Source organism: Monodelphis domestica, chromosome 2 (assembly GCF_027887165.1).
Source record: "Monodelphis domestica isolate mMonDom1 chromosome 2, mMonDom1.pri, whole genome shotgun sequence".
NCBI classification, from domain to species: Eukaryota; Metazoa; Chordata; class Mammalia; order Didelphimorphia; family Didelphidae; genus Monodelphis; species Monodelphis domestica.
Window position 1 is genome coordinate 506217743 of NC_077228.1, and position 24558 is coordinate 506242300.

The following is a 24558-nucleotide window of genomic DNA, read 5'->3' on the forward strand; positions in this document are numbered from 1 at the left end:
TTTTTGTTGGATCTGTGGGCTTTTCTGTCAGCCTTCACCCTTGGATCTTAGTCAGCAAAACTCTCAGTGCAGTCTGTGGGGGAGGGGTGTTGGAGCTTGAGCTTGCCTGCCCTCCTAAGGCTTTGATGGGATTAAGTCCAGCTGGGTTGAGCTGGATGTGCCCTGAGTCCAACACAGTGGGGGGAGGGGAGAGGAGGGAGGGAGTGGCAGCACGCAAAGGGTGAAATTATGGCTGAGACTGAATGTATAATTAATTTAGGTCACAAAGGTTTTATTTATAAAAATCCTAATAAAAACCCAAATAATAAAATACTCAAGTCAGCTGCCAAATTTTATGGTGATTTAATTGCTATAGTAGAGAAGATTAAGAAGAAGGAATAGGTTTTTTCTCTCCCTCTTCCCCCCCCCCATTAATATCAGGTGGGGAGATCAGGAGATAAGGGTGTAGGGGTTTGGAGTATGAAGGAGGAAGGAATCAGCCTGACCTCCAAAGGGGCTCAGCTAAGATGCCTGAACCTAAAATCAGCTCCAGGGCAAAACTCACCACCCAACACTTCAAGATGTTGGAATGCTTAGCACGCTGCCAGTCAGAGTCATCTCTCTGAGGAAAAGAGGAAGGGCCATGAAGCGCTGTGCCTTATATGGATGTTTTTACATCATTTTTCTGCTTCTCATCTGTACCAATGAGGACTTAGCTTGACTTAGGACAGCCCAGAGGTCTGTCCTTTTTTTGCACATGTCTGTTGAAGGCCATCTCCTCGGATAATTAAATCTTGAGTTTGATGCAGACCTTCAAATCTTGTTAAACTGAGTAGGGTGAAGAATGTAGAGTTTCCAAGACCTGATTCTGTTATTCCAAGTATCTCCATTATTACTGATCAGGAAATAGATAAATCACATCTTCTAAAGAATGGCCTGATTAGGGTGGAATAGTTTTGAAATTCACAAGTGTCTCTGCTGCTGCAACTAGGCTGTCTGCTCTGTCCTCTGTACTTCTCCAACTGCTTCCCCACCTCCTGTGTTCGACATTCTGAGCCTGGCACAGCTTTGCCAGCAAGGTACTCCCTTCAGAGCAGCACCCTTACCTGCCCAGAAGTTCCAACCACCGCTGGAGGCTTAGCACTCTAGGTGGGGGAGGGGCCTGGCACCTTCCTTCTTCCTTCCCCTTAAACCCGAGTGTTCTCAAATTCAGGCTTGGGGGGGGGGGGGCGTACCTTTTAAGTTGAGTCTGGCAGGAGGGTTTCTTGGCTCTGTCTTGTTAAGTTTGATTTTCAGTCCCCTGGGAGCATTTAGTTTGTAATCAGTAAGGAAGGGTTTTCAGAGGTCTGAACTTTTGCCACCTCTATGCAGCCATCTTGACTCTCCCTCTTGTCACTTTAAGTGTGATAAGGCTGATTGTCCAGGCTGACAGTGTGCTCCCTCATTTCCACTCCTAACGGTTGTGTCCCCAGCCCTTTATATAGTGCCTGGCACAGGGTAGGTACTTAATCAATGAAAATTGAATTGACTACAAGGGAAGGAGATGCATAAGAAGCCCTGATGCACCTAATCCCCAGTCAAAGTCCTCCCTCAGCTCAGCTTTTTTCCCTCAGGACAGCCCCTGCCTCTCCTTCCATGCTGTCATCCTCATAGCAGCCAGGATGGCTTCCAACCACCCCATGCCACATTCATCAGGTAGCCTGGCTGCTTCCTGACACTTCTAAATGCCCCCTGTGAGACGGCAATCAGTGGCCCACCTTGCCAACAGTCGCAGTAACAAGTGATGGGAAAGGAACCTGCTCAGGGCCACAGAGACACTGTCTGCCTTTTCCTCTCAGTCCCATTGTCCCAAGCTCATGATGGTGGGAACCAGGAAAATTCAGATACTTATAGGTAAGGCAAGGCAAGGGCAAGGAGTCAGAAATCGGAAAGAACCAAGAGGCATGGCAAAATAAGGGCATTACCAGGGGGAGATCATGTCATAACATTACATCAAGGGTAGGACAGGAACCCAAGCAAGGCGCTTGGACATCAGACATAGGATATCCTAATGTTTGGCACTTGAGACCAAGTTCTGTTGTAGCCAGAAAGGTTTTGATGTACTTTCCAGAAGGACAGGAGAAGGCAGCTAGGTAGCCCAGTGGATAAAGCTCTGGTTCTAGAGTCAGGAAGATCTGAGTTTAAATCTGACCTTAGCCACTTGCTAGTTGTGTGACTCTGGGCAAGCCACTTAACCTCTATTTGCCTTGTAGGAGAAGGAAACAGGAAACCACTCTGGTTTCATTGGCAAGCAAACCCCATGGACAGTACAGTCCATGGCATCATAAAGACAGAGATGCGCTGAACAATAATAAGGGTAGGAGTCAAATGTAGGGCGGAGACACCCCCAAATCCATAGAAAAATTAAGTGGCTTCACCTTTCTAGAAGACAGAATGAGAAAACAGTCGAAAGTGGTGATTCTGACACTAGAACCCAACCAGTAGATTGGATGACCTCTCCATCACTTAGCATCTCTCACTGCCAATTTTTCTTTTCCATTTCATTTGTCCCTACTGCCTGCTTATGATTCCGGCCAAATTTCTTCTGCCTTTCATTCATCCCATTTTACTTTCATTTATTTTATTCAATTTTCCAGTCTCCCTTGTCTTTTACAAAGCACTCCTTGGGGGGGGGGGGTCAGCTGGGTGGTTCTGTGGATTGCCAAAAGATGGAGGTCCTGGGTTCAAATTTGTCCAAAGATACTTCCTAGTTCTGTGACCCTGGGTACTCAAACCCCATTGCCTAGCTTTTATTCCTCTTCTTCCTTGGAACCAATATACAGGATTGCTTCTAAGATAAGATTGTAAGAATTAGAATTAGAAAGATTCTAATGTAAGGATTAAAAAAAATTTAAGCACTCTTAGCTACTTCTGACTCATCTGTATTCTGATCACCATCTCTTAACTGGTCCGCTCTTGACTTCCTAAAATTAATATCTGTCCCTCACACACATAAAGAAATCTTTTATCTGTGGCAAAGGGGGGAAAGTAGGATCTGGAACTGGAAGAGACCTCAGAAAACATCTGGTCCTACCCTTTATTCTACAGATCAGAAAACTGAATCCCAGAGAGGTAGGGTTACTTAGTCAAAGTCATCTACTTCATGAGTGAAAGAGCAGGATTTGAATTCAGAATCCAAGACTCCACATTCCGTGCTTTGTCTGCTATATAGTCCCATGCTACCTTGTGGATGAAACTGTCTCGTTTCATTCGTGATCATGAGCAGAAGCCATCTGATGATATTCCCCAAGCTTTATTTTAGCTTTTCTGGTCAAATTCAACCTGAGGGTTTGGCAAGTTCCTTTGGTGTCTTTTAAACTGGGTTTCAGAGCTGCCAGAAGCCAAAAAGAGAGGTTAACCTAGCCTGCAACCCTCGCAGAGTCCAGTAGAGGGAGCACAAGCTTGGCTTGTCATGGCCACCCAGTGACCACACCCTTGACAGAAATTCTAGGGCAATTGACCAATGGTCAACACTCCCTCAATCAGAATCCCAACAACCTGAGCTCAAGATAGAGTGGAAGGGGAACCATGAAACAGATAGCCTCTAGGATTGAGACCAGAATTCCTAATTAGTCAACAAGCATTAATTAAACAATTACTATGAGTTGGGCACTCTGATGGGCACTGGGGATGCCAACTCACATTGTAGTGGGGTAAACAAAATGGTGGTGGCTACAGTCCTGCTACATGTAAATGAAGGCAATCTCAAAGAGAATAATGATTAATTAACCATAAATGTAAGTAATTTATTAATTATTATAATGAATTATTTTTATTTAGTATTATATTATTACATATCCATATTTATTGTTGTATTATTAATTGACAAATTAATAATAATCAATTAATAATAATCAACCTTTGTAAAGAGCACTTGCTATGTTACAATTGTTATCTCATTTGATCCTCACAATAACTCTGGGAGTCAGGTGTTATTATTATTCCCATTTACTGAGGAAGGAACTGAGGATAAGCAACTTATTCAGTGTCACACTGGGTATTGAGGTTGGATTTGAACCCATGTCTTCCTAATTTCAGGCTCAGCATTCCAACTGCCACCTAACTGCTATGAGATCAATCTAACAATAGAGAGGACCAGGAAATGCATTGGTCTGTTCCAAATTTCATCCTTCCAGCCCCCAGGCTCACAACTTAGATGATCCTGTCCTTCGTATCCAGTCTGTTGGCCACGCCTGTCAGTTTACCTTTTTTCTTTAATATTTTTCATCTCTGTCCCCCCAGACACCACCCTGGTGTCACCACCCTTTGGACTCTGTCATGGGCATCCTCCACAAGAGTGATAAAGACAGCTAGTTAGTGAGGATGTCTCTACAGAAGCCCCACTATAATGGTTTCCCATGGCTTGGCATCAACTCTAGGTCCTCAATGGCTAGATCAGTGGAACCCAGGCATTGGACAGGTTCCACCAAGATGAAGGGGCTTGGAATATAGTTCTAGTGACCAAGAGGGTCTGCTGTGCAAGGACTGGCTTCTGAAGTGTGGAGAGGCCCATTACCAACAGACTAGCCACCAAGGGATGGATTCTTTGGCCAAGGAAACTGTCAGAGAACTGCATGGCTCAAAGCTCCACATCCCAGCTTATGACAAGTGAATAGATGAAGTGATGCCACATAAAGCAAGCTTCAGAATCAGGAGGATGGTGTACACAGTGACAACAAAAAATATTTGAAGATCTGAGGTTGATGGGTGGCTTAGTAGACAGAGAGCCAGGTCTAGAGACAGGAGGTCCTGGGTTCAAATCTGGTCTCAGACACTTCCTTAGTGTGTGATCCTGGACAAGTCATTTAACCCTATTGCCTAGCTCTTACCACTCTTCTGTCTTGGAACCATGCACAGTATTGATTCTAAGGTGGAAGGTAAGGTCTTAAACAAAAATAATATATGATGGTCAATTGTGAATGACTTAACAGTTGTCAACAAGGCAAGGATCCAGGACAACTCCAAGGGACTAATGATGAAAAAGGCCACCCTAGAAGGATTAGATGGAATTTGAGTGCAGATCAAGACATACCATTCCTCACTTTATTTCCTCCATGAATTTTTCTCTAGTGTAAGCAATAGGTGTCTTCTTTGACAACATGTCAAAGGGGAAAATATGAAGATATATGTACAGCTTACATCACAGTGCCTGACTTCTTGGGGAGAGGGGAAAGGTGCGAAAAGGGTGGAATTTTAAAAATAATTTGAAAAAGTTTATTAGTTTCTTGTTTAATGGGAGAGTTTTGGAAAAGAAATAAAGTTAGTGATAATCATATCAAAAAAGAAAGAAAAGAACTTTGATTTAAAAACAAATCATTTAATATACAAATAAGAACACAAAAGAAAATGCAGAATAGGACCCAAAAAGCAAGGCAGTGTTGGAACTATTATATTAATTTAAATATATATGTTTTATTTTTTAGTTTTATCTTCATTTTTATTCCAATAACAAATTTACACACATTTTCCAAAGTTACATGATTCATATTATCTCTCTCCCCTCTTCCCTCCCCATTCTCAGAGTTGACAAACAATTCAAAAAGCTATTATGTAAGGAGGTAGCTGAGTGGCTAAGTAGATAAAGATCCAGGTCTAGAGATGGGAGGTCCTGGGTTCAAATTTGGCCTCAGACACTTCCTAGCTGTGTGACCTTGGGTAAGTCACTTGATTCCAATCACCTACTCCTTCCTGCTCTTCTGCCTTGGAACCCATACACACTATTCATTCTAAGACAGAAGGGGTAAGGGTTTAACCCAGTGGAATTGTTCATTGGCTACAGGAACAGGGAGGGAGGAGGGAAGGGAAAGAAATGAATTGTGTAACCATGGAAAAATATTTTTAATTAAATAAAGAATTTTTAAAGACAGTAAAGTTAGGAAGGGGCTAAATAGAGTTTTAAATACCAAATGGAGGACTTTTTATTTGATCCTGGAAGTAACAAGAGATACAAAGATACAAAGAGAAGTAAAAAACCATCCTATGTGTGGAATATTAAACAAGTTAACTATTTTATTTTGTTCATTTAAAAATAAATTTATCATTGAAAAAAGGTAAGGGTTTAAGAAAAATAAAAAGAAACAAAAGAGGAAGGGCAAATAGGTGGCTCAGTGGATAGACATTTAGGCTTGGAGATGGGAGATTCTAGATTCATATATGGTCTCAGATACTTATAAGCTGTGTGACCCTGGGCAAGTCACTTACCCAATTGCCTAATCCTTATCAGTCTTCTACCTTGAAAATGATAGAATTAATTCAAAGATAGAAGGTAAGGGTTTAATTGTTTTTTTTCATTCAAAAAATCTGCTGTCAGTTTTGTTTTTGTTTGTTTGTTTTTTAATCATGTCTTATTCTTCACAACCCTATTTGGGGTTTTCTTGACAAAGATACTGGACCAGTTTGCCATTTCCTTCTCCAACTCATCTGAAAGATGAGGAAATTTACTGAGTGACTTACCCAGGGTCACAGAGCTAGTTTGCCATTTCCTTCTCTAGCTCTTTTGACAGATGAGGAAACTGAAGCAAACAGGGTGAAGTGACTTACCCAGGGAGAACTGAGGCAAACTGGTTAGGTTTCTTTCCCAGGGTCACCCAGCTTATATCTGAAGTTGGATTTGAACTCAGAAAAAGGAGTCTTCCTAACTCTAGGGCTGGCCCTCCATCCATTGTGACACCTAGCTGCCTTCCATTCTTACTTACTACCTATAAGTCACTTCTAGACTAAGCTACAACTTCATCAGCTATTAATGTCAAATGAGATTGAACACAGTGATAGTTAAGGTCCTTGATATCTCTCCAGCTGAGGATTCCGTCTTCCTTGGGGTTAGGAATTGAAGATGCCTGTTGAACTTGCCTGCATTCATAGAGGTGAGCATTTAGAACAAGAAGGACAAAGACTAACAGGGATAAGGAAATAAGCCGAAACAATCAGCCTCTGAATAATGTTGAGTTGATTAAACAATCTTTTCCAATAAAGGTAAATTTCTTTGACCTTTCAGCATCCAGGAATCAGCAAAAGACTTTGTTGCGTGTCAACTCTTTGGATCTCAGATGAAGAGCATCGTATGGTTGTTTGCTCCCGGTTACTCAAAGTAACAGATGGAGTTGGAAGTTAAAAAAAGAGGAGAAGAATGAAACTAGCAGCAAATACCTTCCATCTTTCTATGATTGAGCCAAATAGAACCCTCAGCTAATTCAACATCAATTCAACAAGAAATGATAAGGAACTAAAATAAATTTGAAAAGTAACCCCATTTGCCAAGGTAGCATATGCGTCTGCGATGATTCTCAGAGAGTCCATGGCTTGTGTACACAAATATTGTGTTAAACCTCTCTTCTTAATAGCTCACTTCTCACATGCTCGCAGAGAGAAAATGTGACGCTAATTTAAGATGACTTACTTATCCTGCTCAGCACATAAATAAAAAAAAAAAGTTGGGAATCCAGAACATGACAGAACACCCCTTTCACGACTAATTAAGTGCTTTTAATTGGCAATTCAATCGGCAGACTGTAGATTCTGGCCTGGGGAGAGGAGGACAGAACAGACCTTTGGTAATCCAAGAAAGAGGAGACTGTGGAGTCCAGACAATTGCTTTATCCTATAGGATCCAAGGCGTGATGGTCAGCACAGAGAAGAGATTATCGACCATCAACACATCTGGGAAGAAATTAGCACGGAACAGGGCAAATACTAGAGGGTCTGTTCATGATTATAAAATGTCATTTAGAAAGATATTTACATTGTTAATTAAGCAATGAAGCTGATAACTGCTTAGCTGTAAATTGTGCTAATCACCCCAGTGTCTGAGAAGGCTTCCTAATTCGCCAGATCAATGGGCCTCTTTTATGATAATCATCCAGGGTGGTGGGGGATCACTTGGCTCACAGCAGCTGGGGACACTCTGCTGGGGCCTCCTCCCCAACACGCCATCCCACAGTACAGAATGAACAATCAAAGCCTCTCAAGAACCTTTTCTGTGATTTACTTAAAGACATAACAGCAAGAGCTAAACACTCTCGGTGGTATTGCAGACAGGATGTTGGGGCTGCATGTAGCTTCTTTGGGGGATCCAATGAAACGGTATAGTATGATGGATGGAATACTAGACTTGCATTCAGGAAGATCTGCATTTGAATTCTGCCTCTGACTTGGGGTTTGAACTTTAGAAGGGACTTTAGCAACCTCTTTATTTCCCAGTGGAGGAAACAGATATGGAGAAAGTTTAAGTGACTTATACAAGGAGCCTGTAGCAAGATTGGGATTCAGATCTAGGCCTTCTGGGACTACACACTCAGTGTGAAGAAAATTTTGGATATAATTGTAGATAAAATATAATTTATAAATAATTGTATTATATAAATATCATATACATTATATATAGTATAGAAATATATGATATAAATAATTTTATTATAAAGTATAAATAAATGAAAAATAGACATTTTATTTACCTACCATACATAATATGGTAAGTATAGTTTCCCAAACTAAACAAAACTTTCCCATTATACAAGGAACCTGAATAAGCTAGTGGGGCGTGGGGTGTTGCTTACAATGTCGATGCTTGCAATGGCAAATGGGGTCACCAGAACAAGACCACATGCATGGCACTCTCTAGGTTCTAGGGTTACCTTTAGGGGGACGGGGGATTCTTCTTTAATGTGATTCCCTCAAGTCCCTCCTTCAGTGGGTTCTCCCTAATATCAGCTGCCAGTTAAAGTAAAATCTTCTCAATATCATCAATGCCTTTTATTAAGATTCTGGTGTCATTCAGCCATCATTTAGCTATTAAATAGCTTTTACAAAAGAAATATTTGCTAAAAAGATATAACAACAGTAGAAGTGTGAACACCTCCCAAACTGGCCTCGACTACCCAAGAACTCTGGTCTGGGCTCTCGTTCTTGGTCTTCTACCAATCTTTCCAAGCATACAAGTTTGTACTCTACAGAACCAGGAGAATATTATACACAGAAAGTGAAACATTGTGGAACGGTCCAATGTAATGGACTTTTACTAGTAGCAACAATGCAATGATCTTGGACAATTTGGAGGGATTTATGAGAAAGATGCTATCTACCTTCAGAGGAAGAACTGTGGAAACAGAAACGCAGAAGAAAAACATATGATCTATTACATGGTTTGTTGGGGATATGATTAGGGTTTTTATATTAAAAGATCATTTTATTACAAATATGAATAATATGGAAATAGGTTTTGAACAATGATATGTGTATAACCCAGTGGAATTGTTTGTCAACTCTGGGAGGGGGTAGGGAAGAGGGGAAGAATCATGAATCATATAACCATGGGAAAAATTCTAAATAAACAAATAATTTTGTAAAATTATTATGACCCTGGGCAAGTCACTTAACTTTGTCTAGCTGCTGGGGGCCATCAGACCACAACACCTTGACAGAGTCACACATGGTAGCTGGGGAGACCACAGAGTGGTCCTTGGCAACATGTGATTGCCCACCCAACCCCCTTTTACATGACTTCTTTCATAAATGCCCCTTACCTATGAATTGACATGATTATCATTTCCCCTAGTCTCAAAAGAAATAATGCAAGAGCAAAACACCTGTACCCTAATTCTCCAAAACATCACCAAAAGATCAGACCCTTAAACCCAATCCCAAAAAGACTACTTAGGTACATAATTCCCAGCAAAACTGCAGCTACAGGCCAAGCCCAAAACTTTCTCATGAAGTCAGCACACAAATCAATAATAGAGTCCCATACAATAGGTACAGGTACAGGACAGGTATACTAAGCTTCAATATGCCTCAGTGACTCAATTACACAAATCAGTAACTCAAACTCCCTAGTAAGCCACCTGTGATGAAATCATTTATCTTGTATTCTGTCTGTAATCACAATACAAAATATAGAATGTTAATCAAGTGATTTGTTAAAAGTTAATGTATCACTTTTCCAATTATCGCTCTTTGATTTTGTGTATCTGCATGCCAAGAATATGGATATAAAATAAATCCCAAGTCTGGGAATGTCGGAGCAGCTTGGAGATTCAAAGCAGTCCCATGGCCATAATGATTAAGCTGTCTTCCATTTGTTATTCATTTTATTTTATTTATTTTGACTGATCACCACTTGTTGGGAACCCTGGAGTCACGAGTGGGGCTGGACCCTGACCGTAGCATCTAGTCCTGACTGCTTTTCTGTCTTGGAACCATTATTATACCATTAATATAGATTCCAAGACAGAAGGAAAATGTTTTAAGAAAAAAGAAAAAAAGAAGTGACTGGTCTCTTCTATCTTTGACATTTGATGATTTCTGTTTCTTTGCTCTCGCTCTCTCTCTCTCTCTCTCTCTCTCTCTCTCTCTCTCTCTCTCTCCTCAACCCTTACCTTCTGTCTTGGTATCAATTCTAATAGAGAAGAACTGCAAGGGCTAGGCATTTGAGGTTAAGTGACTTACCCAGGGTCATATAGCCAGAAAGTGTCTGAGGCTCTATTTGAACCCAGTACTTCTCATTTATGGACCTGGCTCTCTATATCTGCTGAGCCACCTAGTTGCCTCTTCACTTGAATTTCTTGCAGGAGATTTTCTTAAATGGGAGAGGGGGAGTGGCTGAGGTGGTTGGGGCAGTTTTGTAGAGGAGATAAACTGACCGAAGGAAGGGTAGAATTTAGGAAGCTTTAAGTGGAGATGATAAGGGAGGAAGGGCATAGAAAAGTCTGGCAGATATTGGAATTTGAAGAGCCCTTCATGGAAACAAGTGAACTGGGACAATGTGAACAAAAGGTCTGTAGAAAGGATCCAGAGTTGATATCTTGGTCCTTTGGCCACAAGCTGGGATTAAAGACAGAAAGGAATCCAGGCTCCCTCTTGATCTCTACCCCTTGCTCCTCCTCTATGTTGGGTCTTAAATTTAAAATAGGGAAATAGGATTAGGACATCTCCATGGGCATTCTGAAGGCATTGGACTGGATGAACCCAAAGGTCCCTCCCAGCTCTTTGTGAAGATTGGATTTAGCTATCTCCTGATTGTAACATATAACAATGAAGATGCTTAGCTCTTTCTTTATTGTGAAGATAACATCTCCTGATTGTAACAATGAAGGTACTTAGCTCTTTATAGTGAAGCTTGAATTGTAAGCTACAATCTATTTTTAGATTTTAGCTACAAAAAGGTGTTAAGTAACTACAAAAGGTGAACTTAACAAAAGAGGTATTAAATAACCTAAAAAGATATAATCTAACCAGAGGAGGTGAGAACTAAAGAATGGGCAGTCCTGGAGAAAAGCGTCTACTATGATTGGTAGACGTGAAATTTAGGGGAGTTGACACAAGAGAAAAAGATCTTTAAAAAGAGGACCAAAAAGCAGAAGGAAATCATTCAGATTCAGATCAAATCAGAATATTCGGATTCAGATCATTCATTCGGATTCAGACATTCAGATAGTCGTTTGGAGATTCGGGCACTGACTTAGAAGACCCTTGAAGAGTGACCAGAAGGCAGACACCCAGACTTCTTTAGACTGTCACTGTTGGTGAGTGAAAAGCTGACTTAGTGACCCCACCTTTCTGGAGGCATGAAGCCTCCAGGTAAGGCCTATCTTGTTGAGACTCTCTTCTCCTGACTGAGGCTTAGAAATTCTAACTGATATCAGAAGCCAGAGTTCTCTCTCTCCCTCCCTTTCTCTCTCTCTCTCTCTCTCTCTCTCTCTCTCTCTCTCTCTCTCTCTCTCTCTCTCTCTCAATCTCTCTCTCTCTCTCTCTCTCTCTTTCTCTCTCTTTCTCTCTCTCTCTCCTTAATATCTTCCTTCTATTGTAAATGTAGTAAATAAACTACCATAAATTCTATTTACTTTAGTAATTCATTTTGAGATTTAGAAATTAAATCCCTGGTGACCACTTAATAATATATTTCAGAGTCCAACCACAAATAAATTTAACATCTAACATTCTATAACCTTATGATTTCACTCGAGCTATATTTGTGGACACAACTGGTTCCACTATTGGGAGCACAGACAAAGTCAAATGGGCAATATAGCCAAACAATTCATCAATTCAGTCCAACCTATTTTTCTTCTAACTGAATTATACAACTGTTTAAGTGGACTGACCAATCAATTCAAAGCAAACAAAGAGCTAATGTATCCTGGCACCCCCAGTTTATCTCCACCTCAGGCGTGATTGAGTAACAAATAGCCAGAAGTCAGTGATCTGAATTTAAGTATAGAACCTCCACAGAGAATGAAGGAGAATGTGGATGAATGACAATTCCTCCCCAATCCTTCAAGGTGAAGCCCAAGTGCCTACTCATACATGAGTCATTTTTGATCCTCCATGTTCATAGTATCCCCCTATCCCACTTCAAAAATTACTTTAAGGGGCATCTAGGTGGCTCAGTGGATTGAGAGTCAAACCTAGAGATGAGAGGTCCTGTGTTCAAATTTGACCTCAGACACTTCCTAGCTATTTGATCATGGGCAAGTTGTGACCCCAGTTGCCTAGCCTTACCATTCTTCTGCCTTGAAACCAATACTTTTAAAAAAAAATTACTCTCTAAGTGATATGGTGGAATGAGTGCTAGACTTAGAGTTGAGAAGACCTGAGTTTAAATTTGGCCTAGGACACTCTTTGTATGACCTTGGACAAGTCACTTAACTTCTGTTTGCCTCAGTTTCTTCAACTGTTAAATGGAGATAATAATACCTACTTTGCAGGGTGGTTATGAGGATTAAATGAGAGATTTATAAAGTGCTTTGCAAACATTAAAGAACTCTATAAATTATATACCTATTAATGTATATATGGCACTGTCTATTGTGCTATATAGCATTATATATGCTACTTGTTATTACCAATATTGTTATTTAATTATTATACACACTAAGACTTTGTAATGAGCTCTCTATATGTGTGTTATTTCCTTCTAGTAGGATATAAACTCTTTAAGGGTAGGGACTGTTTAACTTTTGTTCCTAGTTTTCATAAATTTAGAGTAGGAGGGGATCTGATAAGTTATATATTCTCATCTTCTCATTTTACAGAGGAGAAAACTGAGGTTCAGAACGCTGACTTTGCTAATGTTATACAAAGAGTAAAATGGTGTATATTTGGTGGAGAGAATCTTGAACCCAACTCTTCTTGCCCCAAACCCGGTGTTCTTTTTCACCATCTCCTGGAATCTCAAATGGTACTTGGAACATAGTAGATGCCTAATAAATACTTGTTGAATGGAAAGAAACCAAGAAAGAATTTCAGGCTCATTTCAGCCCATAGCATCAGCCTTCTTTTGCTAAGAAATACTCCCTTTCAGCACAAGTGATCTTATTTGAAATCTGCCTTCTGGCCCTTTTCCTGATAATCATTCTTTGCTAGGTTTTCAGATGACCAACAGTTTTCAATGGGAGAGAATAAGAGGAAGGAAGGGGAGGAGACTCCAGGGACCTGGGAAAAATATTGATAAGCAGGTGTTGATTTGGAGAATTCACAATCTATTGAATGAGTTCTGTCTTGATAATAATACAAACAATACAAGGTACAAGACTTTTTTTAGGAGGACTGCCCCAAAATGAAATGACAGAACAGCTCACCCTCACCATTGTACTTCCTCTTCATTTTCCCCTGCACAGAAGACAAACCAAAGAGTGGCACAGCAAGTCTGTGTTTTTGCAGGGCTATGTCTAGGCTCAATGTCTTCCCTCTCCTTCACCTCCTCATGGAAGTCACATGTGTTCACCCACTTTTAAGTGAGTGTCAGCATCTAGAGGTCCCGAGAATGGATTTTCCCAGTCCAAGAGATGTGAGAAGGCAGAATATTGATAGATTTCTTGCAGAATCTCATGGCCAAGGTAGACATGTGCTTGCATGTGTATTGAGAAAAGAAGATCTGAAAGAAGACTTTCTCAGCCCAAGAGTTAGCAGTAGCCAAACTACTGATTAATATCCTTTTTTTATTTTGGTCAAAGGAAACATATCTTTATGTGTTACATTTTTAAAGACCACATAATATCCTCAGGGAAACCCAGAAACCCAAGTACCCAAGTATTTCTGAATTACTGCCTTCTTTGGAGATGCATCAGCCCTCATAGTACACAATGATGTGAGGAAAGCTAGCAAAAGGGAACAAGTATTTTTAATGTATAAGTCACTATGCTAAGCGCTTTACAAATCTCATTAGCTCCTCACAACAATCCCAGGAAATAGGTGCTATTATGAAACCCCATTTTATAGTTGAGGAAACTGAAGCAAAGGTTAAGTGACTCATCCAGGGTCACACGGCTAATATGTATCTGATGCAAGGAGACAGAACTGGTCTGATTAGGAGGGTTTGATAATTCAGTAACCCCTTAAAGTACATTTATTTTCCAGAAGAGTAAACCACAGAGTGGCACTATGGGTCCAAAGGAAATGGTGGAAGATTCTCTAGGAAAGAGGACTTGCTAAAATGTTGAAAAGTTGGACTTGTAGAAACCCCAAATTCTATTCTCTTTTGGAAGCTGGGGGAGCTGATTAAGTACTTAAGCTGTTTTGTGTGTTTCTGTATCTGTTTGTCCATACACTCCTGGGAGTTCTTTGCATTTTTCAAAAAAGTTACTTTCTCTACTAGTAGCAATGCAATGATCCAGGACAATTCTGAAGGACTTATGAGAAAGAACACTATCCACATCCAGAGAAAGAACTGTGGAAGCAGAAACACAGGAAAAAAAAAACTGCTTGATCACATGGGTTGAGGGGATATGGCTGGGGATGTAGACTCTAAACTATCATCCTAGTGCAAACATCAACAACATGGAAATAGGTCTTGATCAGTGACACATGTAAAACCCAGAGGAATTGTGCATTGGATATGGAAGGGAGATGGGGGAGGGAAAGAACATAAATCTTGTAACCATGGGAAAATATTCTAAATTAATTAATTATTTGAATTTTCCAAATTAAAAAAAAAAAGAAAGAAAGAAAGGCTACTCCATAACCAATTTGCATTTGCTACCTTGAGTGCTTGTATAGGAGTTTGGTACCTATCTTTGTACAAGCATAAGCTTTACTTTGAAGATTTCTTTGAGAAATTTCAGGCAGGAACAATAAATCAAAGAGAGAAAATGACCCTCTTTGTGTCTGACTCCAGAATCATAGTAACAGATTTAGAGCTGAAAGCAACCTTAATGACCATATAGTCCAATCCCCACTGACAGATAAAGAGATTAAATGACTTGCTTGAGATTGTGCAAGTCAAAGGTGTGATTTGAACCCAAATCTACTGACTCTAGAATCAGAGAAGTAAAGGAGTAGTCATGCAATTGAGGTAGGTTGTAGAGAGACCCAAGACACATGGGAGGCAGTATGGTGTAGGAGAAAGAGAATTCAACTTGGAGTTGATAGAAACCTGGGTTTAAATGTTGTCTTTGAAACTTATTAGCTATGTAGCCTGGGCAACTGAAGACTCAGTTTCCACATGTGTGAATCATAAGTTATATTTCCAGACCTAAAAGTGATCCCAGGGGTCAGTTAGCCCAGCTCCTGAGTCTCACAAATGTAGCACTCTCTCTGCAGCTCTATTTCCTAATTCTCACTTGTTCCCAGAAAGTGGTAAATTACTTTCCCTATTAGGATTCTAGGGCTAATGTAGGGGATTGGTGTCGTTTTATAGTCATCATTCATAAGCCCCCATCTGTGATGTCCCCAATATAGATTAACCAGTTGAAATCAATTATCAGCCAGCATTAGTTTTGAATGAGGGACGTTGACTAATGTGGGATAGTAACAATAGTTTGTACAAATTATTCTTGGCTCACGATCCCAGTTCTAGAGATATTGCTCCTGGTATAATGATGAGAAGTCTGGATCTTTGACCTTTTGGAGTTCATAAGATTATTAACTGGCCAAGGGAGATGGGAGAGAACAGAAACTCTCTCTCCCTGAAACCTCCGGCTAATGCAATTCTCTCCCAGGTGTTTAGATGGAGCCATTCAATCATTAGGCTAGACTGCTACTGCTTTTCCGAATCCCAAACTCTTTTGCTGTTTTATAGAGCCCCCAAAGGCATAAATGATTCTCTTCAACCAATGGAAAGACATTTACTGGGTGGAGTCATTTGCCTCATTCTGTTTGTCCCCAGTTGACACCTTTGACTGATTGATTCAATAAAGGTGTCTGGGAATTGTTCCCACTTAGTTTTTTGGCCTCTTGATTGATTGGTCAATCCTGTAACTCAGAGGTATTCTCCCGTGATTCAAGTGTCAGGGCATAAAGCATCCTGCCACAGTCACTGGGCTCAAGACTGCTGTGCGTCCCTTTCCCCTAGGAGGAAGCGGCGATCAAGGGAACTGGAGCCTTTGCCCAAATTCCAGCTGGGAAGCTTTGAAGCCAGCTTCTCTGAGTCCAGAGCCAGTCTCCTTCCGCTGCATCACACTGAGCATCGGATTGATGTAACCTAGTCTTGGAGAGTCCTGGGTTCTGCTTTCCGCATAAATGGAGTCTTTAGTGCTCTCCCAACATGGAGAGGTGGCTCCATTTAAGTGGAGATCGTGCCGAGAGAGGGCTAGTGGGGAAGGGGAGAAGGGGGGAACCCAGAGAGAGCAATTTGGGTTAGAAAACAGTTGGGATCCTGGCTCTGCGTTTGAGAAACAGAGCTCCTTCTGTCCGTCTCTGCAGGAGCTCTCTCCGCTTTTTAGAGGTAGCTTCCCTTCCGAAGCTGGAGCTCCTCACTGGCCCAGGGTCTCCCTCCCATTTGCGGGCGCTGGGCTGGGGCCAACTGGTTGAGTTGTTTCAACCTTTGATGTGTAAACTAATCATCTGTCATTGTGCTCTAATTAAACCGAAGGCTGCGCGAGGGATGGATTTGCTGTCACGGGGGCCAAGGTCCCTCTCACATTGGCAGCGGAGTAGGGCAGCCTCTAGTTGAAAGCAGCTCAGCCCCAGGAGGGCAAAGAATAAGAAAAGAGAGAGAAAGTCGTCAGCCAGCAAGCGCAGGAGGCCAGGGCAGAAGGCAGAGACCCCGACAAACGGTCATTCTCGTGGGAGGTGGGCTGGTGGGGAGGAGGTCCCATTCCCTGGGAGATGCGACTCCCAACCCCCATGCATCCAGACCTAACAACGGGAGGACCAGCCTCCCTCCCATCCCAGGCTGTCATGGGAACTGGTCCTGGGACGTGCAGCTAATCACAGCAGCAGCTGACTCGAGCCTTTTCAACATGCAACTCGGGCTGCCAAGGAATATGGATCATGTCCATCTACAGGACTCATTGGAGAGCAAAAAGGGCACTGGTTCTGGCATCAGAAGGCTAAAGGCGGTACCCTCCCTATCCCCTCCTTGACCATTATTTGTGTGGCTAAGGACAAATCATTTCACCTCTCCCTCTTTGAGTAGCCCTGCAGAAAGTGGGCTAGATTTGGAGTCAAAGGACCTGCATCCAAATCCTTCCTGTGTGTGTAACCTTGGAAAAGTCATTGGGCCTCAGTTTCCCCTTCTGTCATATAAGGCTTGAACTAGATTACCTCGAATGTCCCTTTCAGTGCATGATTTATGGTGCTATATTCCTGTGAGTCAAAGCCAGATGGTCAGTTTGGGCAGAGAGAGCTCTTCCAGGGCCCTTAGATACAAAGAAATTCCAAGGTAGGTGGGGTGCTTTGCTCTCCCCTCCATCTCCAGCTCTGATTTCTGTAGTTTAGCTGAAACGGCCTCTAGAAAGGATCTGGGTGTAGGATTTCATAAGGATCCTGCCTAGAGGAAAAGGCGATAAAGTGTAAGCCATGGTCCAGTCTCAGGCCTCCATTAGCTCTGTGACCTTTGCCAAATCATGTTTTCCAACTTGTTTCCTCTTCTATAATAATAATAACACTGAGATTGTTGGGCTCTCAGCTTCTTGCTCTGCAAAGGACAGTTTAAGTAGAGGCATATATAATAGAATATTGTGTTTGAAATAAAAAAACCTAGATTCAAATCCCAATTCTGCTACTTAGTACCTTGGAGACCTTAGGCAAGTCAACTCCACTTCTTGGGTCTCAGTTTCTACCTCTATAAAAAGAGAGGGCTGGATTAGAAGTTGTCTGAAATTCCTTCCAGCTCTAGATCCAGGATCCTACCTTCTTGTGACCAGGGGAGTAGTAGGATGAGATAAAAAGAGCACTAGATTTAAAGGCACTTTAAATCCTCTCAGCATCAGTGTCCTCATCTGTAAATTGGGGATAATAATCTGGTGAAGAGCAAATTGTAGAATTCGAAGCACTGTGTCAGTTATTATTAGAAAGAAACTCTGGGCCCTTCTGCCACAGAGCCCAAGTTGTCCTGACTGGTCAAATGGGACTAGTGAATCCCAGCCATGCTTCCCATTCTGCTCTGGCCACTTTCTTGCCATCCACTCTTACCTGTTGCCACACACTCTGAACCACTGAACCCTGCCACTCCTCCTTGCTGGTACCTCTCCTCTCCTTTCATCTTTCCTCTTCTACTCATTAGCTCGGACACTCAAATCAAATCAATAATGCCACTGCTATTGGAAAAGGAATATCAATCAACTACCTGGTTGCTTCACTGGCCATTCCTTCAACTTCCCAAATCAAAACACCAACCTCTCCTGGGACACCACTCTCCTATATGGGTTATTTCCCCATTAGAATGTAGGATTTCTTTCTTTCTTTTTTAAACCCTTACTTTCTGGCTTAGTAACAACTCTAAGACAGAAGGGCAAGGGCTAGGAATATGAGGGTGAAGTGACTTTCCCAGGGTGGTACAATTATGCCAGATTTGAACTAAGATCCTCTCAGCTCCAGGTTTGGCTCTCTTTCCATTGAATATAAATTCTAATACAGAACTCGAGGGAGTTTCTATTTTTTATTTCTATTTTTTTATTTTTTAAAGTTTATTTAATTAATTAATTAAGAATTTTTCCATGGCTGCATGATTCATGTTCTTTCTCTCCCCTCTTCTCCTCCCTGCACCCCAGTAACCAACAGGCAATTCCACTGGGTTTTACATGAGTCGTTGATCAAGATCTGTTTCCATATTATTGATATTTGCATTAGGGTAATCAGAGTCTACATCTCCAATCATATCCCTCAAGGGATTTCCTTGAGGGTAGAAATAATTCTTTGTTTGTATTTGTATCCTAGTGCCAGGCACATAGTAAGCTCTTTATAAATTTTTTTTTAATTCACTCATTCATTATTACCAAATTCTATATGATTTTTGATATGGAACTCCTTTGGTGGCTCCCTATTTTCTCTTCCCAGTTTCAACCATAATGATGCCTTTGGACTCCCCCAGCTCTATTCCACCTAGTACTTGACAGTTATAATTCCTTATTATTATCCACATTTGATTCGGTTGATGGAATTTTTTTAAAATCCTTAACTTGGTCTGTAATAAAAGAAGAAACCCAAATGTTAGAGCCTGGATCATTTGTCCTGGATAATCAAGATTGGGTGGTTTGAAAATGGATCATTATGCTTATTCTCTCTGAATGTCAGCCAAGGAGCTTGGGAGGCTTCCAGAGAGGGCTGGGTACCCAAAAGCCAAACTCATTCAGATGGAGCTGAGTGTGGCTGCTGGTTTTTGTCTGAGGATGAAGGAAAGGGCAGCCTGGTCAATTTGGGATACCATTCGAGAAACTATATTGACTGGGTGTTGAACGTTGAAGAACATTCAGGAAAGACCATCGTGAGGAGTTCTTGTAAAGAAAATGGGTGGTCAGCAATGAGAAAGGCCAGGCATGAGTAAGTCAGGTAAATGGACCCACTGGCTGCCCTGCCGGTGACTCTTCCACTGAGAACGGAAGAATGTAGGTTTCTAACTTGGACTGTCCTGGACGTGAGTTATGATCTAATTGAATGGCTTCAAACAGGAACTCATCATGAGCCATAGTCATTCTTTGAAATGAAATGCATCTTGATGGCTTCGGAGGAGCAGTGAGTGGATGAAGTTAAGTGTTCTGGAAAGCAGTCCGTCTAGGGATGAGTGACATGTAACCTCATTCCTGCTGTGGGCTCCATTAAGAAGATAGCAGTACCCTCAGGGAAAATGAAATACTCCTGACCCGTTCTTGTTCATCAGTACTATTCTTAAGCATCCAAGATCCCCCTGCTAGATTGTATCTCATGGAAATCGGTGGATAGTTGACCGATAGCTATTATATTTTTAAAACTCTTACCTTCGGTCTTAGAACTGATTAAGTGTCATTTCTAAGGCAGAGGAATGATACGGGCTGGACAATAGAACTTGTCCAGTTATCTGAGGTCAAATTGGAACCCAGGTCCTCTTGACTCCAGAGCTGGCACTCTATCCACTGTGCTACCTAGTTGCCCCAATTGATAATTATTAATATAAATGAAATCAAGCATCCTGGATTTGTCCATCAAGTCAGAAATTTAACTAGTGAAGCATTGCAAGGTTTCAGGAAAAAAAATATATATATACATGGCATCTAAATTTAAGTCTACATTCTGCCATTATCAAGCTAGGTAGTTCATTCCTCTTTTCTAGGCTTTCCCAGTTTTCTTATTATTCAATTATTTTTTTAACCCTTACCTTCCATCTTAGAATCAATACTATTTGAACCAATATTGGTTCCAAGGCAGAAGAGTGGTAAGGACTAAGCAATGGGAGTTAAGTGACTTGCCCAGGGTCACACAGCTAAGAAGTGTCTGAGGCCAGATTTGAACAGCCACCCAGCTGCCCCCAATTGTTCAGTTATTTTTAGTCTTAACAACTCTTCATGACCCTATTTGTTTTTTTTTTCTTTTGGGGTTTATTTTTGGTAAAGATACTGAAGTGGTTTGCCATTTCCTTCTCTAGTTCATTTAATGGATGAGGAACTGAGGCCAGCTAAGTGACTTGCCCAAGGTCACACAGCAGTAAATGTCTGAGATCAGATCTAAACTCAAAAATATGAGTCTTCCTGATTCCAATCCCTGTGCTCTATCCACTGCACCACCAAACTACACTCACCAGTTTGCTCCTCTATAAATTTAGGCAGTTGGATCAGACAACTTCTAAAGTATCTTCCCCTTCCCTTTCTGAGACTCAAATGTACACCATCCTTTGGGGCTTTTTGGAAGCTCTAATTTTAATTCAATTTCTAAAACATTTTAAGTGCCTACTATATTTGTCTTCGAGTCATAGCTAGAACAAGTTACAAACATTTTTCTCCCTGGACATCTCAGGAGCATACTATCCATCCCCTATGCCACCCTGGTCTGCGGATGGTGGTAGGAAGAGCTTTAAACTTAGACATGTAGCATTTGTCCCAACAAGTTCATGTCCAGATGAGACATGACTAATAGACAAACTTGTATCTCAGCTGCTATTGGTCCAGATTCCTGAAAATCCCTCCCAAAAGTCATTCCTTGCTCCAGCTAGCTGCAAAACCTGGACTCTGAAACAACAGGACGTCTAGGAAGACTCCACTCATTTCATACCTTAGGGCATGAAAGCAGCATTGATTACAACCCAAACTCTGGAACAAGGGGATGCTTAGGAGCCCTAGAGACCTTTGACCTCACCAGGTCAGAGTCTCTATTCCCTTCACTGATCACCTATATTTCCCATTTGTAATAGGGCCAAGAGAAAGAGACTGACTCTGAAGCCATCAAAGAGCCTTCTCTTCATCATATGGTTAGCTCAATGGAACCAGTTACAGAATATCTATGCTTGCTCCTCAGTCTGTCTATCCAAGGCACATCTTTTACACATCATCATGCCTCTCCTGGAAGCAGTACCCTAGAGTCCTCCATGTGGAGAGATGCTATCTTCTCCCTGGTGTCCTCCATGTGAAGACACAAAAGTAAGAGGGCCAAATGGGAACTCTTTTTTGGCAAATCAGTGCCATTCTGGGAAGTTTTCCCAACGTGGTGGCTTTTCATGTATATCTGAGCATTCCTTGGCATTGCATGCCTTCCTGAAGAGATTTTTTATGTAGGAGGCTATACTTTAAGTTGCTGGAAATCTTCAGGCAAAAAATCCACCAAAGGATGTCAGCTCTGATGATAGATAGTATGTCCTGAAGTCATTGATAGAGATCTTCTTGGTGACACCTTCAGAGTCCTTCCCTATTCTCTCAGACATACCTGTGTCACTCTGAGAGTGAGAGATGCCAGGATCTTTATGCCATGGAAATGGGAATACTTGAGTTGGTAAACAGAATTGGATAGAGAACACAAGTTGTTTAGGACCAGCCAGGAAGGACCAGCCAGGATGAGAAAAGATAGGTAACCTAGCAACTATCCAGCTCTTTTTAGAGAAGATAATGACTGGAGAGAAGATAAGCCAAAGCCAAAGCCTATCTTGTCAAAAGACTTGGACCTCCAGGGCATTATTTGGATGTTTCAAGCCAAGGTGAAGGGGAAATGCCCATTTGGCAGACCCCAAAACATGCTGCATGCTTCAGTGTTTTAAGTATCAACCTCCCAGAAGAGCATGACAGCCTTTATATATTACTACTGAATATTTAAGCCTTTGTTAATGTGCACTTGTGAGTCTTTTGTTTTAAGCATTTCTTTTGTATGAGGGAAACAAATAACCATCCTCTACTTGGAGAAAAGAAAAGGAAATTAGAAAAGAAAGGGAAAGGGAAAAGGAAAAGGAAAAGAAAAAAAATTCAGGAATGAGAGCTCCAGACTATTTCTGAATTTTAATTTGTGATGTTGACCATCCCCCTTTCAGAGTAGACCATCCTGAGCTACCCAGACTCCATTCTATTTTTTTAAAATGTATCTATATATTTGCTTTTATATAATCTGAGCCTTCTAATATAGCTTCCCCCTCTTCTAATATCTTTTGTAAACAAGGAATAACAGAAGGGAAACAATACAGCAAAGCTAATCAAAACATCAACCAAGTTTGACATGGTATGCAATATTTCACATCCATAGTCCACTTCTGCATGTGTCTTCTCATTTCTCTTCTTTGGAGCTGAGTTTGGTCATTATAATTTCACAGCCTTCTAATTTTTTTATTCCTTTGCTTTGGCTGTTCATTCTCATCTCTTCCTAGAGGGCCAAATCAGTCAGATGCTTCTTCCTGATGTGAAGCTCCAATTCATTCAATGACTTTAATTGGAACAAATCGATTCTAGCCAACCCTTCTGTGGCCAGAGCTGAATTTCCCTGAATTTCGTTTTGGAACTCCTTTTTAAAGTTTTCCCAGCACAGAAACAGCAATAGGTTGTGCTCCGAAATGTACATAACAGAGATAAGTGGTTGTATGTACAAAGCTAGGCAGGTAGGTTGCAGAATGGAGAGAGCATTGGACTTGGAGTCAAGCAAATCCCAGTGCAAATCCTGCCTCGTCCCCCAGGACATCACAGCAGCTACCTAGCACAGTTGTTGGGAAGATCAAATGAGCTAATCCATATTAAATGTTTTCCAAAGCTTCAAGTGCTACAAAAATGTTATTCTGTTCAACTTCGTCTATGGAAATGCTCGTTTTATTTGGCATTTGTTAAGTTTAGAATAAAAATGATAAAAATATTATTCGCACCATGCCTTGTCACTCAAACTGCCACCCCTAAAAAATAACAACAAACAAAAACGTCTCCCCCATCCAACCCCACAAACATTGCCATATTTAGCCTAACAACATATTTCAGAAAAAAACATCTGAGGGTAGAATATCACACCCTCACCCCTCCCTGTAGTAGAAAACCAACACCCTTCAGTCTAAGAAAAATTGGCTGTGCTCCCCACACATCTAAAGAGCAGCTCCTGCCTGTCGAACCGGGAGCATCACACAACAAACGGACTTTCTAAACAAAGAAATGTTGAGTCAGAAATAAAATCACCCGCTAATTGTGGCTTTCTGGAATGGATGACTGTATAATGTCCTCATCAGAAAGCCAGAATCCCATTTGCATTTAGATAAAGGCTTGTTAGAATAGGGGAGAGAATAAAAGGAGACACGAAGACGAGGTGGCGTTTCTCCTCCTAAGCCCGGCAGTCGCTGACGTGACTGATAATGAAGTGGGGCCAATTAATCTCACCCCCAGCATTAGTGTGACTGTCAATCGCACCAGGATTATACTGAGGCACAGCTCCAGAGATGACACCTTGGATCTCAGAAATCTCATCGGAGCTGGAAAATTCTATTTCTGCAGCTGCCACTCGCGACATTTGAGCAACTTGCCTCCCCCCACCCCCATCACCCCCGTGGGTCTCCACTGGATGCCTTCTGCCTAGTCCCTCCCCCCAAATCACCTTGGATCCATTTTGTAGCTGGTTTGTATCTACCGAAATAAAAGCTCAATGCTCTCTGCGAGAATGTCAACTCCTTGAAGGCAGGACTTGCTTCCTATTCTCCTTTGCATCCCCTCCAACTTCACCACCCCCAGCCTCTTTAGCAAAGCGTCGGGGTGAAGTTTGAGGGATCAGTAACGGTTTGGGGATTGTCTAGGTAAAAGAAGGGAGCAGAAGTTGTTTCTGATGACATAGATTCATGGAGGAGAAGGAAAAAAGACAGACTTTGGGGAGAATTTGAAGAGGCAAATAAGAAAGGAGCGAGATGGTGATGGCACTCCTCAGTCTCTCCTTTCTCTGATGCAGTTCAGCCCTCTGTTCATTTTCTCCTTTGAG